At 39.3% G+C, this 18602-nt stretch overlaps 1 protein-coding gene and 1 pseudogene across 2 annotated transcripts in view; one reads left to right on the top strand and one right to left on the bottom strand.

Annotated features, from left to right (window-relative positions):
• Nucleotides 1–18602, top strand: part of Ret (protein kinase receptor Ret oncogene) — a 349319-nt gene that overhangs the window by 77552 nt on the left and 253165 nt on the right. The window lies entirely within an intron of this gene.
• LOC145997105 (protein GVQW3-like) lies at nucleotides 6182–8773 on the bottom strand (annotated as a pseudogene).

Raw genomic sequence — 18602 nt, 5'->3', positions numbered from 1 at the left:
TCTTCAGCGTGTGATGTTTCTGATGATGAACACAATCGCATTGCTTCACAAAGACACAAACGTTCTAGAAATAATCGAGTGAGAACTAGTAATACTAACAAGTTATGTCAATCAACCCGTTCTTTATCTTCTGATGGTTCTGGTCAGGAAAGAAAGAGGCAAGTAAACCAAAGGTCAGTAAATCCGCAGAATCATCGATGTAATTATCCTGACAATTGTGTGCGTTCGCTTACTCAAGAACCTCGACGGTTGGTAAGATTGAATGAACTTACTGTTCTTCCTAAATATTCTGGAGATCCTGAAAAATCAAGCCCACGTAAGTTTATTAAAACTTTAACGTCCTACTTAGACTTACTGCAAGTTCCTGACATGCAAAGGCTTGAATGTATTACTAATTGTTTTCAAGGACCTGCAGAAGGTTGGTATAATACTCATGTCGATTCTTTTACATCGTACAAACAGTTTGTTGACGAATTTCTGAATCACTACACGTCTTATTCGTTAACTCAGGCTCAATTATCTGAACTTAGAAGTCGTAAATATGATCCTAAATCGACGAGTAGTATGGAAGTTTTTGCTATTCGTACGCATTCGGCATATTATAATTTAGTTGATCGTCCGAATGATGCAGAAGTTATTGATATTTTAATCAATCAGTTGCCTACATCTATTGCACAAACAATATTAGCTGCTAGATTAGTTAAAATGGATGATGTAATTGCGTTACTAAAGAGGTTGGATTTAGTGAATTCAAGATCAAACAAGAGTTTTAATGTTCATGATAATGTACGTGAAAAAAATTTCCGACATGATGGGAATAATTCTAAAAGTTTTACCGACAATAATAGTGCAAGGGCAAAACTGAGAGTTCAAAGTGTTGCTAAAAGTTCATCGTTTGTGAACGATGATGAACCTAATGGAAATCAAGGTTCAAGACGTAACGTAAGACCTAATGATAGTGTTCATTTTGTTTCTTCTAGCGAAGAAAATAAAAGAATTAAGATTCCACGTACAGATGTTCCGTTTGTTGCTGAAAACCAACAATCAAACTCCAGCCAGAAGACAATGATATTTAATAGAAATAATAATTTTGGGAAACCTAACCTAACTAACAAACCATATAATCGTTACAGACGTAATGGTGCAGGAACTCAAAATTTCCGGCAAAATAGAAGTCCACAAAGCTCACGATACTTCAATAATAATGGTAGATTTATGAGCAACAGTTTCAATGCCAGAAACGAGCAAGAACAACAGCAATTTACACTGCGTCCTAACTCTCAGTTCTCTAACAATAATTTTCACTCATTCCAACCATGCAGTGTATGTGCCAATTGCGGATATTCGTCTCCTCAGATGTCAACGGGTAACAGTTGCAATGCAACTGCAATGGCGAATACTCCATTAAATGAAAATGCTCCATCTTTCGATCCAAGAGAAACTTCTTGTAAACAGTTCATTTCTTCTGTCCCTGAAGCAACATTAAACGAACGTCGCGGGTGAACGTGGACCAGTTTGCTCGCACTAACATAATGGAGGGTCCGTCTAAATCATATCATAGTGATAATATAGGCACAACTTGTCAGTATGCTGTATTAAGTAATTCCGTTTTATCTGAAGTTGATCATTGTTATCCACTTTCAATATTTTTTCAATTAGATTGGTACGAAGATGAACCTACTTGGATTTTAAATGATACTGGTATACCTACTCCTATTACTGATCAACCTTTGATCACAGGAACAGTTTGCGGTATTATGATACAGTGTGTCATCGACAGTGGAAGCCAGTGTAATTTAGTCAGTTATGAATTATGGTGCAGTATAAAATCAATTATTCCGAGTGCCAAACTGGATACAGTGGATCAACTTAAGTTATTGCCGTTTGCAGGACATCAGAAGTTTCGTGTTGCTGGTCGGAAGATTATAAGTATTTCAATTAACTCGGAAGTTTTTACTTTGGAGATATTCGTATTGAAGCAACTGCATGCTGAATTAATTCTCGGAATACCATTTTTAAGGCAATACAAAGCTGTACTCGATTTTAGAAGAAACGAAATTAGTTTGATGGCGTCTACGGGTTCCGAATTGGTTCAGCCATTTAACTCTAGCAAAATCACAACTGATAGGGATCGCTGCCAAATGCAAGAAGTTACTATAATCAAAGAAGCAGAAAATTTACTTGTCGTTTCTCTAGATCAGATCACAACGAAGGTGCGGTCGTGTGAATCACTCAACACGGAGCAGCAGTCTCAGCTTGAGAATTTAATAATAGAATATCATAGGTTGTTTTCTGATCGACCCCGATCTGCATTTGTAGAACCTTATCAAATTGAACTAGACACAAAGGAACCAATCAAGGCACCTATATATCCGGTACCGTTCGCCAAAAGAGCAGCGTTAGAAAAGGAACTAGAAAAATGGAAAGCCTGGGGAATAATTAAAGAGATGTCTTCACCTTATTTGAACCCAGTATATATCGTCCCAAAATCTAATGGTGAGTGGCGTCCAGTGGTGGATTTTCGTCGCCTAAACCAACATGTAATTTCACCACTTACCCATGTTGAACCGATAAACGAGCAACTTCAACATTTTAAGGGTGCAAGATATTTTTCTTCAATTGATCTCTCCTGTGGATATTTTCAAATACCACTTACGCCCGACTCATATAAGTACACAGCTTTTTCGTATCGAGGACGACAGCACGTGTTTTGTTACTTGCCATTTGGTATAAAATCAGCTGTTTCTGTTTTTGTTGAGAGAATGAATAAGGTGTTTGGACCAGAGACTTATTCATTTCTGATGATATATGTGGATGACATTTTAATATTTAGCCCAACAATAGAGAAACATTTTGAACATCTTGATTATGTTCTACAGACATTGCAGATGACGAACATGTCCATAAAATTTGCCAAATGCAAATTTTTCCAAACGGAAATTAAGTTTTTGGGTCATGTGGTGTCTGGTTCCGAGATTAAGGTCGATCATGATAAAGACTCAGCTATTCTACAGTTTCCTGTTCCTCAAAACAAAAAGTCACTTCGCAAATTTTTAGGACTGGCAAATTGGAGGAATCGTTTTATACATGGATTTTCAGATATCGCTAGTCCATTATATAATCTTTTACGTAAGAATGTGCCATTTTATTTGACACCTCAGTGTCAAGAAGCTTTCTTGTTATTAAAGAATGCTCTAATTTCAGCACCAGCATTGAGTCAACCCGACTTTGAGTTAAGGTTTTGTGTTTCTGTTGATGCAAGCCAGAAAGGATTAGGTTGTGTACTTTGGCAAGTTGATAATGATGAAATTCGTGTCATACAATACGGCAGTCGTTCTCTTAGAGGAGCAGAGATTACATATAGTACACACGAATTGGAATGTTTAGCTATATTATTTGCTCTGGAGAAATTTGCTATATATCTTAAAGGAACTGATTTCAACTTATATTCAGATCATAAGTCGTTGTCTTGGCTTAAAACTGCACAATCACTTAATTCTCGTCTTACGAGATGGGCTCTCAAACTGCAGTGTTTTGATTTCACGTTATATCATGTCCCAGGAGTTTCGAATAATATTGCTGATACGTTGAGCAGATTTCCGCCTTGTACTTCTTATTCTGCACTTGATGATAAATTATATATCAATCAAGTAATTGTGGAAGATTCACAAGATGATACTTCTTCTATTTGGTTAAAAGCTCAACGAGCAGATGAAAAATGCAATAATATAATTTCTCACCTGGAAGATAGTACAACTGATAAAGACTTTTCAAAGTATCTTCTTCACAACAAAATTCTGTTTTATAAACCCAATTCAGATGAAATTTGTAAACTTGTAGTGCCACGTGAGCTTATACCTTTGGTATTGCACAAAATGCATGATTTAAATGGACATTTTGGTTATCAGAAGGTTTTAGCAGCTTGTAGAAGGGCATATTTTTGGCCGTACATGAGAAAATCAATTAGAAATTACCTGAAAGATTGCTTAGAATGTGCACGAACAAAGATTGTAGGTCGGCCGTTGCGGAGAAATGAATATCACGTCGTTTCGCACCAACCACACGATTTCCTCTCTATTGATTTAATCGGAAAATTACCAAGATCACGTACATATGAATATCTCCTCACAATTGTAGACGTTATGTCAAAGTTTGTTATGATTTATCCGTTAAGAAAAGCGACTGCCAGGGAAATTATCAATCGTTTTGAAGAACAATATTTTAAACATTACTCTGTATGCAATGTATTATTATCAGATTGTGGAAGCCAATTTACATCAAATGAGTGGAAAGCCTACATGGATTCAAGGAAAATTAAGCATATTACTACCACTACATACAATCCGAAATCTAATCCTATTGAGAGGTACAATAAAGAGATTGTTAGGTTACTGCGATTATTCTGCAATGATAATCACACCAGTTGGTATCCAAAAATAAATTCTATTATTCAGTTATTAAATCATTCATGCTCTTCAGTTACCGGATTATCTCCTAGTGAACTTTTCTTACATGAAGATATGAAGGACTCAATATTTGAAGAAATCAGCTGGCCAGAACAAATTAAATCTTTGCCATGGAAACGCAAATTGTTTTTAGCAGAAATCAGGACTAGACAATCTAGAAGAAGTAGAAAGATTAAGAATGCATTGAACTCGATCAAACTTCGAACAGGAGATTTGGTTATGATAAAAAATAGGCAAGTTAGTTCCAAAATTAACAGCCAGATTCATAAATTGTTCAACTTGTATATTGGGCCATTCCTTGTCAAGGAAATTAAGGACAATAATGCAATTCTTTACACAATGAACCAGCAATATTATGACAAGGTGAACTTTTCTAATCTTCGAGTGTTTAACTGTTCGGAAGAAAAGAGGAATCAACTCTTGTCTGAGAATTAAATTTATGAGAGTGGATACTTGAAAAAAAATGAAACCATTCTGTTTATTATTTTGTACAATTGAATGTTGTATTATGTTCTGATTTGTTATTACCTGTTAGGCACAAATCTGTTTATGTGCACGTTGTTGTCGAATGTCAGATAATATTGTGCATTTGTAACTTTGTTTTAGTTATGTTGATAAACATCTGACTGATTTTTAAATGAAAACTCCTCCTTGCTGTTTCGTAGTTTTCATTTTCCCGGAGGAGGGGGATGTTGTGACGGTCCTGTGAATCCGCACAATATAATTATATGTTTATTGAAATTATTAATTTCATATTATACAAATCACTTTATATTAACGTTTAAAAAAATGTATAATTATTACTTTGTACAACGTTAATTATGTTTTATGTTATTCATTGCACTCTACGCTGTATAAACGAGATATTTGGAATTCTAACGTTGCTATAGCAACGAGAATCAATAGTCATTATGTGGTAGTGTGTCTGACAAAAATGGAAATATAGGTAATAGTGAACTGCATAGTGAATATATAGACCTATAGAAGTTGTATCTTCTCCTTCGCGTTTTAGTTTCAAATATTTATGAACTAAATGTGATCGTGCAAATGATTGACTTGTGAACGTCACAGGCATGATGTAAGTTTTGTGTAATACTACATGTATATTCTTGCAATAAATATAAATTAGAAATATAAAAGTTGGTGGAGCAATGTCAAGGTATGCCAGAGATCCAGGTTCGAATCCTGGTGAGCCTGCATTTTTCGCTAAAATTTACACATCATTGTCCTGCTTTAGGTGACGCAAAGCAGGAGTTGATTTGTTGCTTTAAGTCCACTTTATGTGCAGATAGGTAATCGGGATGGGACCTGTGGTTTAAAGTGCTATGCACACTATGCAATGTGCCTCCGTGAGGTTCGAAGCAGGAGAAAGCTGAAATGTCCATAATTGTTATTGGGTGAATTAAAGTAGTAAATGGAATTCGAGGGGAGGCTGATAAGTATTGAGCCTTACCCAGAAAACAGTGAGCTAGGAGGCTGGAATTTGGAGGGTGTACTGGTCAATTATTCTACATGTAATGGTGCAAGAATCTACTTTCTATGATTTTAACTTCTTGTTTTTCAGGTCCAAAAGTAACCACTCATTTGCAGTATTAGTTGCCTCAAAAACTCTCAAAATCATTGTCTCTTTAGGTGTTTTTCCAGATGGGGGAACAGATGATAGTCAGATGGAGCCAATTCAGGCGAATAGGGTGGATGGGGAAATACTTGAAAGCCTAAGGAGGCATTGTCATGCAATAGGATGATGCCTTTGGGGAGCTTTCCCCAACTTTTCTGGAGGTGCTGCCATTTTCACTTTGGACCTGAAAATCAAAGAGAAGTTAAAATCATAGAAAGTCGATTCTTGTACCATTACATATAGAAGAATTGACTAGTACACCCTGCAAAGTTCAGCCTCCTAGCTCAATGTTTTCTGGGTAAGGCTCAATACTTATCAGCCTCCCCTCGTACATCTATATCCAGAGAGAACCCTTTCATTAATAAGAAAATGAAACAGGCAACGAGAGAAGACCACACTAAATGTTGTTGTGAAGGAAAATGCTGTTGAGCCTGGAAAAACAAAATGCAAATTTCACGAGTAACGAATTCTACTTGAGCGCTAGATGATGTTCGACTGGAAATGATAAAGAAGTTATGCAAAAATGGTTATGTCACTGCAGTGTTTCAAGTGTAGTCCATAATTATCTACATTACCCTGTGTGCAAATTTATTTCTCCAAAAACAGAAATAGTAAGATAATAAAAATTATGTTAATGTTGATTTAAAACCGTTGTGACATTCCATTGAGTGTCAAGATTACTACGTCACGGTAAGCTACCCAATCACCTTGCGCGGTAGAGTAGGATGGCCACTCTAGGACCTTGATAAAATTCAAGTGTAATCCCCGGTTTTCAAGGCGAACTTTCCAAGAATTCAGGGCTACAAGCAAATGTTTTCTTCATTTCAACCTTACGTATTATCGCCTCTCACCACCCTCACAAATATATTGACAATATAAAGGGTCTGTGTGATTCCAGTGTATCCAAAAATTTTAATTGAATTGAATTAAACGCTATATATATTTAAAAATTTTAATTTAAGGTGCAGAGTTTAGATTTGCCATTCCACATACTCATACTCGAAACACATCTACAAACACAAGTCACAAATGTTACGGGATATACTAATCCTAAAAAATTGTTAATTGTATAAGAATTTCAAACTCAAATTTTAACTAATCAACTTCAAGATATGTTATCTTGTAATAATCTTCCGTCTGTCAGACTGTTCTGCAAAGGACACTGACAAAATAAACGGATCGAGAGAATTGTTTTATTTTCCACGCAGCTTTTGCAATCCAAGTGTGAAAAATTTATTTCAGGGCATTTATAAATATGTATTAATTCAATGGGATTTGGATTAATAAAAGTTTCGATTTTTCACGTCTACGGAAAAAAAATTCACGCAGAATTCCCGGAGCCAATACGAGGGTCACTATTTATATTTTGAGCGTAACAATGAAAAAACAAGAATTTGGCATTGAAAACTGCTTTATTGTTTTTCGAAGTATTCTCCTTTATGGTTATTACACTTTTGCATTCCTTCGAACCATTTGTCAAAGCAGTTTTTCCAATCTTCTTGAGACACCTCCATAATATGGTTTTTGAACGCATCAACGGCGTCTTCCGCCGACGAAAATCGTTGTAAACGCAATTTATTCTTGACATTCGGGAACAAGAAGAAGTCATTGGGTGCCAAATCAGGACTGTACGGCGGATGACCCATCAATTCGATTTTTTGACTGTTCGTAAAGTCGGTTGTTAGACGAGATGTGTGACAGCTGGCATTGCCTTGATGAAGAATGATCCGACGGCGTTTGTTTGTTTTCCATATTTGACCGAAGACCTCTGGCAAACAAATTGTTGTGTACCATTCAGAGTTGACCGTTCTGCATTCCTCTAAAGGCACAGTTGCCACATGACCAGTTTTCCCGAAAAAAACAGGCGACCATTTGTTTCGATGTGCTTCGAGCGCGAACAACTTTTGTTGGATTGGGTTCATCTTGAAACACCCATACAGTCGACTGCTGTTTACGTTCCGGTTCATATCCATATATCCATGATTCGTCACCTGTTACAATCTTATATACGTCTTTTGAAGCACCACGATTGTATTTATTGAGCATTTGTTTGCACCAATTGACGCGAGCGTCTTTTTGAGTTTTTGTCAAATTGTGTGGGATCCAACGAGAACATACCTTTCTCACAGCTAAATGATCATGTAATATTTTATATATGCTGGTGGAACTAATGCCTATGGTTGCCTCAATCTCACAGTATGTCACATGATGATCTTGCAGTATTAGGTTTTGCACAGCATCAATGTTTTCTTGAACAACAACTGATTTTGGACATTTAGTGGAAGTCACTGCGCGAACGCGTTTTTGCTCCAGTGTGAGCAGGCGCTGCACCCATCTCGCCGAAATCTTCCTCATGCCCAACCCTTCAGTAAGAATGTGGTGTACTCGGTCCACTGAGATGCCCACTTCATAAGCTATCTCCCGCACTTTCGATCTTCGGTCAACCAGAACCATATCATGAACTTTATCGATTGTTTCTGGTGTGATGGCGGTTGGCGGACGTCCACTGCGGAGGGTCATCTTCAACGCTGTCCCGTCCAAGCTTGATCAGCGTCGTCCACTTGCTAACAGTGGCAAGTGATGGGGCAGAGTCTCCCAATACTGTGTCCAATTCGGCTTTGATGGCTGTCGCATTTATTCTCTTCTTCACCAGAAACTTGATGACCACACGAACTTCCTTTTGTTCCATGTTGCCACGTCACTTGAACTTTTGCTCCTTCACGTGCCTATGTGGCCTTCTAATGCATATGCTTTTGTTCCGATTTCAACGCCATCTCTGACCGATCCTTAGAACTTTCCGAACAACACTCGTAGAGGCCCATTTTGTCATCTTCGTCATTATTGATTGAACTTTCCAGCCGAAACAACACTTATTGATCACCCATTATTTAACTTTTCATTCGAAGAACCGAAAAACGTGGCGAAGTGTTTAGCTCAACGCGCTACGACGCCAGGAGTCGCCCATTCAAAACACTTGTCCTGGAATGGATGTTATTTGCGAGTGTCCCTTTATCAATTTCATCTCATAACTCACCCTTGTCGTCGCGATTAACCTCAAGTGGAAGAAAGGCGACGATAAATAACAAAATCATACCAATTTTTCATTTGCTGCAGTAATTATTAACCCTTGTCAATCCCAATAGCATGTGCTTAGATTGGCACTCACGACAATATTTAAGTTTTTGAAGTAATAACTAATTTCAATGATAGAAGGATGTTTTTGGAACAAATTATAATATGTTGTTTCTATAGTAGCCTTTCTCATGCGCTGCGTGTGTGTGCAAATTGGCTTGAATCGATCATTAACGTATGAGATCACAATTACTGTTTCATTGTACCAGAGAAGCCAACTTGCATACACGAAATTTCACACCCAGGAACTGTGCCCAGTGAGGTGGGAGTTTTGTACTTTGTCCCACATTTCATTCAGATATCTTTCTTATTTCACACCCAACGGTGTTATGCCTTGTTTATTTTCTGGCTGTTATGTTCACTGTCGATGTTTTTGTTATAATTGAATCCATAGTTATAGAATTGATGTTGGAGAATATTCATTGTACTCAATAGAAAAAGTGCCTCACGTTTCAACAAATTGGGACTACTCGTCAGTGACACACGGCCATGTACAGTTTTTCAATGTAACTTCGATGTCATTTTGTCATGTAACAATACTTTTTCATTTGACACAAATAGGTAACAATATCGGTCGGAGCCAAATTCATCTTGGTGAAGAAAAGCCTTTGTCGTGCCGACAATAGAGTTCTCTAGTTTCCCATGGCGTCTGCATCGGAAGCTCAACCTATTTCCGTTTTCCAGGAGCTTCTATAAATAGCCAGGACCTAGCAACGGGACAAACCAATTGTTGGGATAGTATCCAGGCGCAATTGGTGATTACCCAGAATAGAATATGTACACGCTATTACGGAGTGTGTTATGGAGAGACCATTTTTTATTTATCTTTGCATTGAGCTAGTGTCGGATGTTAATAGTGGCATTATATAGCTGTGAGTGTTCATAGTGATAAGGTTTCAATAAACCTTGGCCATAAGGTAACAGATTTCATTTTGAAATCAAATCCTGAAAAGGCTTAGTGGAGGCATACTTTAAGGAGTGTCTCATAACATCAGGGTGACTACTAATCGGGAATTCTTTGAATTCCTGAAATTATGCGTGAATTACGAGGGTCACTATTTATATTTTGAGACTTGGCAACACTGATTGAAGTTAAGCGCGATTTGACGTTTGCACGGAATCGTCTGGCATTATTGACCATAACGTACTTCAAATGTTTTGTAAATAGCTTCATTTGTGTTGTTTATGTTGCCTTGGAGATTGCGCGACAACAATAAAATTGAATTAACTCGTGAACATTTTCGTGCGATGATCTTTTACGATTTTCGACGTGGATTATCAAGACAAGAGTGCATCGATCAACTTACTTCCACATTTGGCGATGAAGCCTCATCCTTTGCCACTGTGAAACGCTGGTATAACGAATTTAATCGTGGCCGCCACTTTTCCAGAGAAATCCTCAAGAATTTATACGGCGTTACGTCACTATGGACGAAACTTGGATTCATCGCTACACGCCTGAGACAAAAGAGCAGTCCAATCAGTGGAAGCATGCAGATTCCCCGCCACAAAAGAAACCATCTCCACAGTGACAGGCTATTTTGCAGACCTGGACGAATCCACATATTCTGCTGGTGTCAAGGCATTGGAAGGCCGTTGACAGAAGTGCATTAACCTTCGAGGAGATCATGTTGAAAAATATACCTCAATCACTCTGATATTTTGTTTCTTTATATTCGATTCTTAGAACTTTCCGAACAGCCCTCGTATGTTTGAGAAGAGTCTCAAACAAAAGTAAAAAAGAAAAAAGACAGCCCTTTGAGTGTTGAATGGCGATACTCTATTGAGGCATAAATACGAAATGCATTCGTCAAACAGCACAACGCAATCAGAGCGGTACTGGAAGTCTTCAGCTGGAAGACTCTCCAGAAAAAGCCACTTCCTGGAAGGCAAGAAGACCTGGAGAAACAAAGTTTGTTCCTGGTCGAGCACAAAAGGGCAAATACTGTTGTGCAGTACGCTCGAAACATAAGACAACACAAACGGCAGAGGGTATAGAGGCGAAAAGTCCCATGAATGATTCCGATATGTTGCTTTGTTGACTAAGGAAACGGGAAAAAATGGAATTCCAGGTAGAATTATTGGGAAAACGAAGAGGGAAATTGCATTGAGTTGGTTCCACATCAAAGGTTCTTATATCAAAAGCTATTGGGCCTTTGTTTGGGCTCTAACTGCACATTTTACCCTTGAAGTCACCTTTGGAAACACCAGTAAGGCAAAGCTATGAGTATTGCGAAACTCATAGTATCTGAGTTCGATTTCCGGTTAGGTGATCTCAGGTATGAATTTTCCTGTATATGCGTAAATAGTTCAGTCAAATTGGGGGGGGGGGGTTCGGAGAAATTACGTCATCAATATGGCCGCCGTCAGAATGTGTAGTGCAATCTTTAAACGCGTATAACTTCTCACAGAATAGTGATAGAACATTCGTTCTTACACCAAATTAAAGGGGTTGAAGTGGACCTCCAGGATGTTCAGGTTGAGCTACAAATGTGCCTAATTTGACTGTATTAAAACTGATTTGGGTCTCAACAAGCTAGTGAATCGGGTTCCTGAAAAAAAAAACTGTTGGCGACCGGGGCGTGGTGCTCATCACACCTCATTCGGAGATCGACACACTATGAAAATCTGCTTCTTATCCCCTCTGTGCTTTCATGCAATGGTATAATGCACCAGGGGTTTTGACCGAATAATATCGAGTTCAAATATGGACGAGATTTGTAGTCCCCAGGCACAGACGAAACAATGGATGGCGTATCATGTTAGTATATGCTTTAGTTGGATAACACTCCATTGTGCCAGTCTGTCGTAGTTAGAATGTCTCGCATAGAGGAAGCGAGAGAGAAATAGAACGGGTATCGTCTAGTGTTACTTAGCGCACCTTCGCATTTTTGACGAACGAAAATGTTCAGTCTGAAATTTTTCCCAGGATGAAACACCATTTGGAAAAAAATGTAAGGCGACAAGGGATTCTGGCACCGAAGCGAGACCACGCTACCAACATGCCGAGAGTACACGACGCATGGCATCAGGGAGCTTTCGGACCAAGGCGACAAGCGACAGGTGTAGTTTGGAAGCGAACCCTCAGAATCAATGCAATCATTTGAACCGAAGCGACGCGACAAGCTGCAGGTGTCGCTTTTCTCATTGTATTTGCGTGTCGCTCAAACTGGACAAGTTTCTCAATGGCGTGCATCGTATCGCCTCGGTCTGTTTGCGTATTCGCGGTGAACGCTTGCTTATAGACTGAACGGGGCCTTGTCTCCCGTCACTTCGGTGTTAAACCCCCTGTAACTTGTCGCTTCTGCCTCAAAACTCTCATCAGTTAAATGTTGAATCCGAACCACTATGTGTTTCCACCGAATGCCGAACCCGGGACCCCTTGATTACAAGGCAACGACGCTACCACTGCGCCATCAGGGAGGCCCAACCAGTGTTTGGAAGTAACTAGTTACAAGTAACAGCTATTTTTTTCGAGAAAAGGTAAATAAATCCTAAAAAAATAATCCTTAAGTAAAAAAAAATAAGAAAAATGATACCCATTTTATTACAAATAATAATTTTAACAGAAAAATATAACACTTTTAACTGTAACTAGTTACTTTTAAAAGAGAGTAACTGTAACTGAGTTACTTTTTTACGATAGAAGTAACGCTTTAGCAGTTACTTCTACAGTTACTTTGCGACACTTAAATTGCTATGTAAGTTCATAAATTATTGGCGATTTAGGACTCAAAGTGAGATGGAATTTACTGCTGTGATATAAAAGCCCATCTTTGATACATTACTGTAATTCTTGCAAACAATAGATTATGAGGAAAAGAGAAAGGAGTTGTAGTAAATTTGTCTCCCGGTGGTGGTCAGTCGGTGAGTTCCGGCATTTCCGACACCGTCATATGCGACACTAAGGCAAAAACTCGTTTTTTCCCGTCATAAGCAACACTGCTTGGATTTTCCCCTACGATTTCTAATTTGTTTACCAGAATTAGCGACATTTGCGTACGTGCAGCAGCAATAGCGTCTCTGAAGAAAGTATTTCCCGAGGCTCAGATCAGTGGTTGTAATTATCACTTTAACCAATGTATGTGGCGAAAGGTGCAGGAGTTGGGACTGACAAACGATTACAAAACAGATCCAAACGTGCGGCTGTGTATAAGAATGTGTTCAGCTCTGGCTTACCTTCCTGTGGCTGATGTCGATGATGGATGGCTGTCTGTGATGGAAGATGCGCCAAACCACGACATATTGAGAAAATATTTGGATTATTTCGTTGAACAGTGGATGAACAACTCTGTTTTCGACATTTCCATGTGGAACTGCTACCAACACCGGCACAGGACTAACAATGCAGTCGAGGGATGGAACCGGGCCTTGAATCTTAAAGGGAAACGTAGACGACGTCAGTACATTACATTAGATGAGAGAATACAAAGAGCGTTTGCCGAGTATGAAATGCATAGAGATCTTAAGCGCTTTTTGAGGAGAATGGCGTACGTTCAGAAATTAGAATGAAAATAGTAACATGTTGGTTCAACTACAAGAGAAACGACGCATTCTACATTTATACATTGACGAGGGATTGCAGTCTGCTCCTATACTGACAAGGGATCTAAACAATCCGTCATTGACATAGGATAAATACATCCAGCTTTTAAACACCCAGCTTCCATGATTCCAGTGTGAAGGAAAACTAATAAAGGTTTTAAAAAACACACCAGCTTCCATGATGCTGCCAGTCCTAAGCCTGGATAAAGTGTGACGGGAAGCTATTTACACTTTGTGTCGCAGATGACGGTGTCGCAACTGTCATGGAATATATTTTCCATACGGTGTCGCACATGACGGCAGAAATGCTAGTGTCGCATACGACGGTGTCGCAAAAGTCGTGGATTCGTCAGTCGGTAGGCTCCAGCCAGGTGCCAGGAATTTCAAGGTTTATCGTATGTTTCATCTTTCGTTTGGTAGACCTGAATTCCAAAGCGATATACACACCTCGGAAGAGGGGTGGATTTCCCAGAAGCGGAAAGATAAGCTTCTAGGAGGAGAATTCCTTCCTATTGCTGACAGTCTGCCATTGTCAGTTGTGTTCTGTGAAGTGTCTCTTGTTTCTGTAGTTTGTTCCTCAGTGACCTTATAACTTCCCCCTTCTGTAAGCAGCATCCAATAGTTTCTTCCTTTGCTATAATATCGGATTAAGGATGCCAGGGACGTGGTGCTAATCACATCACCCCCACCTTCGCCATGATAAAAAAAAGTGTGGGGCTCTAACTCCCTATACGCCTTCATGGCGTCGCGCAAAGCACTTCATTTTGTAATAAATATAAATATACGAAGACTTATATTATGTACCAGTAACATAAGTAAAAGTCTTCACAAAATATGTTATTACAATTAATGATCGATTTGTGTAATTTTCAGCAGGAAGTATCTGTAAAAGTAACTTACAGTTACTTTGAAGTACATGTAACTGTAACTGAGTTACTCTTTAAAACGAGTATAACTGTAACTGTTACTTTTTTTAAGCAAGTAACTGTACAACCTACTACCCCTTTCGCGAATGATTTTTCCCACCCGAGTTGGGCTAAGTATGCTGATTGGTGACGTCATAACGACATGCTGCTGTAATGGTTGGATTGATCATTACTGGTTTTGGTATATTATATTAATTAATTGCTGACCAGCTATAAGGTGTAGGGTTAATTAATATCTCTCCGTATGTGTATTTTTATCTGTATGATTCGATTTATATGTGCTTAATGGATTGTGCATTACGGAATATATTAGATTCCCCTGTTCATAGCTACCCCGTTTGGGTTACGTCCTTCAAAAAGACCGTTGCTGTGGAAATTTCCAGTGCTACGGGATGAACGTCCACGGACTTCCACCCCGACTATAAAAGAGGCCAGTTGGGCTTAACCAAAAACAGTTATTTCCCACCTTCACGACGACGAGGAACCTTTCCTCTAGTTTAGTCCACTTATGGTAGCTAGACTGATCATAAAAATATAGCATTTGGTGTAAGCCAAACCCTGTTTGCTGTTTCAAGTCCCCTTTAGAAAAGCTTTGCATATTCAGATATTTCCGAATTGAATAATAATGCCCCAAAGAAAAGCAGTAAAGGCGTAAGGAAACGCATTGAAATGATCGGAATATCGTTTAAGCTGAGGGTAGGCCCGTAGAGATAGTTATGTTAACTCTGCAGTAAAGAAACTGCCAGTGGTGTAAGACTTAAGTGCGCAAATTGTTGATTTAGAGTTTTGTTGATTTGGTCAATGCACATATAGAAACGCTATATGTATATAAAAACAGCATATAATAAACCCATGTAATCCTCCAAGATGATTTGCTGAATTAGACTCCCTGAGCAATAGTACTGCTTTTTACCAGTTGTTTATTTACTTTCTGTACTTGTTAAAGAACCTAGGGACTAAATTATAAATGTTATGTGTAACCCCCCTTTCATAATTACGGCTTTATTATAATCTGCTCGTGAGGCACCTAGGGAGAGGTGTGGAAGGAGAGATTTGAAAGGATTAAGGCAGGGAACTAATCCTGAGGGCCGGATAGAAAACAGGGAAGAGGGGGCCGCGAACACACTGCTCAGAACATTACACTAGATTTTCACATGTTTTCCATGCGGCAAAGCAGCAGGGAGAACAGAGGGATTAGTGGCACGTAATTTATTGCAGAAGAAAATCGGCTTTGGCAAAATTAATGATGAATCTTCCGATGCAAATGCGCTTTCTTGTGCGGCCATTTAAAAAAAAAGACGCGCGTCATCTGTGGAGAGAAAGAGAAACTGAAAAGACAAATGACGAGCATGTGTGTGTTTTTTTGGGATCCCACTCGAGCTCGAGCAGAGTGTACGGCTGTGTGGAAGTTAAACATTTATGAGCGATATTTTCGGTTGGATAAAAGTTCGATAGCCTCCGATCGAGAAGTTGCGTGCGGAGGGTCAGACACGCGATGCATGCGTTTGCTCCGTTCGCTTCAAGTGCTCGATGTCAACTCTCAAGGTCACTGCAACAATCACACTTTAATGTGCGCATGCAACAGAAAGGCTGGTGTACTTGTATGTAAGGAGGTCTATTTATGAGCGACAGAGACAAATCGTACTGCAGAAGTTGTGAGAAATTGATGTGGGTTCTCAGAATATCGACCAAGTGATTTCTGCAGTATCTTCGAGGCTTTCCAGAACTGAAACCACTTTCCATGTTAGTATCTCCTAGGTTAATAGTGGCGATGGTATCGGTGATGGGAGAAATTCGGTGATACATCAACCACGTCTAGTTCCAGGGGTCCCCACAGGTGCGCCTGCGGCATGGGAATTTTTATGGGGGACAACATTTTATGGTTTACCTGTGCGTACTGAAAGTCGTGATCAACCTTTTATTTCAGACGTAAATGTTCACGTAGAGCGATGCGCTGTATAAGACAGTTAGAAGCATCTATTGTGACAACATACACTTGAAAGTGGGGTGATCGGCGCAGTACGTATGCGCATTAGCGAGTAGCGAGTAATGGCTCCGTTTGACACGTCGTTTCGCCAGCGTGCAGTAATTGAATTTCTGTTGAAGGAAGGTGCATCGGCATCAGATATCCACCGCCGATTGCAGGAAGTGTATGGTGATCAGTGTATGGCCGCCAGTAGCATCAGGCGATGGATAAAACATTTTAGAGGTGGAAACACAGACATCAGTAATCTCCCTCGCACAGGCGGCCCGAGAACTGCCTCGAACAACAGGAACGTGGCTCGCGTCCAGGAAATCATCCAGGGGAACAGGCGTGTTTTGGTTAGGGAACTTTCACACATTGTTGGAGTAGGGCACAGTGCTATTTGTGAAAACCGTCCTGGCAGGGATAGTGTTATCCTCCCACACGACAATGCCAAGCCGCACACAGCACAGCTAACGAAGGATGAAGTTGCCAGATTTGGGTGGGAACTCCTTCGACATCCTCCCTACAGTCCAGATCTGGCTCCTTCTGACTTTCACTTGTTTTCTTTTCTGAAAGAACACATGCGGGAAAACAGATACGACACCAACAAGGAAGTGGAACTTGCCGTTAGGAGAATACTCAGACGTGCCCGAACGGAGTTCTACAACAGAGGAATTTTCAAACTTCCAGAACGTTGGCAAAAATGTGTCGATTTAGATGGTGATTATGTTGAAGACTAATAAAGGTATGTACTTTAACAGGCATATATTAGATTCTTTTTTGTACAGTTTACTTCCTTCTTGTAACATGTTGATCACGACTTTCAGTACGCACGATATGTATCTTCACACAAAAATAGGGAGGCTCGTTTCGTTTGATTGACTTGTTATTGAAGTTTCGTTATGGTTTCTCTACCTACCTGTGGGTGATCTCTGGGATGGGGTTGAAATGAAACACCACCTCGGTTTGGAAGGTTGGGAAGTGCTGTTCGCATTATATATACAAGGTTAGTCAAACTGTTTAGAATAAGGTTCAATACACTAACAATGACGTGAACCGGAGGAAATTATCAACAAGTTTGCTGCAACGACTTTGCAACGTCAGTAGTTATTATCATTTATGTAAAATGTTATTTTAATCAATGTCAAACTAATATAAAATATTCATTTTAATGTCTATATTGTAAACAATACCTAAACATATATTGCTTAAATATGTCTGTATTATATTGTTCCGCAAATTTGGTCTGACCAAAATAATTTGAGTAAATAATTCGGCATAAAGGGGGTGGGGGAATATTCTACCTTTTTGGAAGGGAGTGCGTCAAAGGCCTTTGGGGGGGTTCCCCGTTCTAGTTCGCTACACTTTTTTGACTTTCTTTGCACTCTGGTTACAAAGTGCAACCCCCAAGCCTTATACTTTGTTGATTTAGTGTGACGTAGTGTATCTGTTGTTTTTTTTTATTTACTTCGCTTTCTGTGCCACTTTTGGCTAATTTACGAAGATGGAGATGAGTGATGACATGATGAAATTGATGAATGGACACTCACAAACATCCACATCCAGGACAGGATTCGAACCCGGGACTTCTAGTAGTGTATCTGGTATCTGCATCTTTAGCACTATGTGTACAGTGTAGTGCATGGTCATTGATCGAATGAAAGTTGCCGGCGTCTATGGCGGAGTGGTTAGCACAGCGCGCTACGACTCCAAGTGTCCCAGGTTCGAATCCAAGCCTGGACATGGGTGTCCTTTGTGACACATTCATCAGTTTCATCATATCATCACTCATCCTCATCTTCGCGATTAGCCGAAAGTAGCAGAAAAAAAGGTAAAAATTTACAACATAAAAAGAAGTAAAATAAATCAATCAATCTAGAATTTGGAGTTCAAATCATTCTTCCATTTCGTACGTTGATCTTCTTACGTAGCTTTTCTGCAGATTTGAT

The sequence above is a fragment of the Lepisma saccharinum genome, chromosome 13 (genome assembly GCF_977018435.1).
Source record: "Lepisma saccharinum chromosome 13, izLepSacc3.1, whole genome shotgun sequence".
NCBI lineage: Eukaryota > Metazoa > Arthropoda > Insecta > Zygentoma > Lepismatidae > Lepisma > Lepisma saccharinum.
This window is presented reverse-complemented; position numbering and strand designations above follow the sequence as displayed.